Source organism: Colobus angolensis, unplaced genomic scaffold (assembly GCF_000951035.1).
Source record: "Colobus angolensis palliatus isolate OR3802 unplaced genomic scaffold, Cang.pa_1.0 Scaffold26, whole genome shotgun sequence".
In the NCBI taxonomy this organism is placed as follows: domain Eukaryota; kingdom Metazoa; phylum Chordata; class Mammalia; order Primates; family Cercopithecidae; genus Colobus; species Colobus angolensis.
Genome location: NW_012115821.1, coordinates 6,067,958 through 6,070,349, shown reverse-complemented (window position 1 = coordinate 6,070,349; position 2,392 = coordinate 6,067,958).

Here is a 2,392-nt window from a genome sequence, read left to right as displayed (position 1 = left end):
GCATTTTACTATAGGTAAATGATACCTGAATACACATAATTATATATAACTTTGTAAAGGCATTTTATGACAAAGGACTGTCTTCTCCATTTAAAATGAACCAACTCCAACCTGGCAGAACCACTGAGTTTGATTCCTGCACAATCCAGTCCTGCTGCAGACAGTTTTGGTCCATGTATCTTTCCAGAGAACTGCCATGAAGTAGAAACAGCAGAATTTTCTCCCACCATGTAGACAGTATCCAGAGTGACCTGTGTCCCTGGGAGTGGCTAACTTGGGATGCAAACAACACAAAAGTAGTATTTTTCTTTACCATATACCAAATATGAGCCTACATGATATGATTTTAAAAGCCACAGTAATGAAGACACATTAAGAGCAATTCTATCATACAGTCTAGATCATATTCTCAACATGGAAGAGGGAGCAGAAAACTGGTGAAATGGTTTCTAGGGCCATCTTTACTGGTAATGAAGACGTCAGAAGATCCAACTGTGCCTGTGTAATTATTACATGAAATAGTCACTTTCAGATTGTAATGAATTCCAGGCCATTCAGGTTTCCCAGTCAGTATATTGCTATCCCATTACAAGTAGATTCACATACATACATACATACACACACACACACACACACAAACATACACACACACTCACCCCTGCCGTGAACAATTTGTGCACACAGGGTGAAGAGAGCTAACACTTCAAGACACTACAGTTTCCTTTGAACTCAGAGGTGTCTGATTCCAAACCCACTTGATTATCTCACCAAGCCTTCTTAAACTCCATGATGAGAGCCCTGGGACATCACCTCCCAGATATTTGGCAAGTAGTGGAAGGAAGAGACACAAGCCCAGGCAGCATCTTGCACACTGCAAACACTGCACACACTGCACACACTGCACACACTGCAAACACTGCAAACCAGCCCCTATTCAGGACCCGTTAGACACTCTGAGACATCCCAGTAGTTGGGCAGATACCCTTGTCTGTCCTTCCTCCACCCTTTCTCCAAAATGATCCTCAACTGAGACCTGCAGCTGCTCCCATCATATGCCTTCACACAGTATTTTCTCTACAGCTCTGTCAAGTCATAATTATCCAGGTTCCTGACACTAAAAACTAGTTTCAGAAATAAATAGCTGCTCAAAATCAATTCAAGCATAAATAGCTAATCTTTATGGAGCACTTACTATGTACAGGCACTGTTGGGTGCACTTTCCATGTGTTAGGTTATGCAATATCCACAGGAAAGCCAGTGTGAGGAAGACACATTGTCAAGCCAGGAAAGGTTTTTGAACCTCAAGCAAAACCTGGAGAGATATGCCAGGAATGAGGCACAATCTCTCCCTTTAATGAGCTCACTACCTTGTATGGAAATGAGGACCTAACTCTGAGTCCACAGTAAGTAAAAAACCACAAGATAGACATTAAAGGAACCAAAAGGAGGAAGAATTTGTTCATCCTAGCAGGATTCTGGAGGGCTTCTTGGAGGAGGTATCCAGGTAGAGAATGAAGTCATAAATGCAAGGAGCTTTCCATAGCTAAGTGTCAGCTCCTCAGCTCCCAAAGCTGCTAAAAGGCCAGGCTAGTCCCCTGACCCCTCCTCCATTTCATCTGGAACACGCCTGTTTCCAAGAGAGGACCAGCTCAGCCCAGCCCTTCCTTTGACACATTCCTCCAGCTGCTGCCTGTCCTTATGGAAACACATGGGAACTTTTCACCACGTTCAACTTCACTATCTCCTTTGGTGCTTTCACTAGGGAGAACCTGCGTCATGGCACCTGACTGCACAAGGGAGCCCTTTAAGGACCTCAGTTGTTCTCCATTGGGTTGACATGGGGACAGTCACTTGTCGGTACCAAAGTGAGATGTAAGGGACCTACATCACCAGCAGCCACCAAATGCATCTTTTAAAAGGCCTCTACAGATTTTTGAGAGAGGAATTTGCTTCCACTCCCTCCTCAGGAATCAGCCCCTCCAATCCTGTAGGGTCATCCCCCCACTCCTTCCTCCTCCGTACTTAAGGCTCTGCAACAAGAGCTCAAACCCTCGGTTTTGGCAACTGTGTGACCTTGCGCAAGTCACTTAACCAATGTCAATCCCAGTTTCCTTATCTCTAATATGGGGTATATAAGAAGAACTCGTTCATAGAACTGTTGTGTATCGGAGTGAGATAGCGCAAGTAAAGTATTTTACACAGAGCCCGGCATGTAGTAAGCCAACAATGAATACTACCTTCATTTTCATCATCAATAATGACGATGACGGTGGTGGTTGCAGGGTAAACTAGGACCCGATTCGAGCTAAAAGCAAACACCCCCTCCCCCTCTCCCCCTCCCAAGTCTATGGCTGGGCCACACGGTGGAGACACATGCGTCATCTCGCTGAGG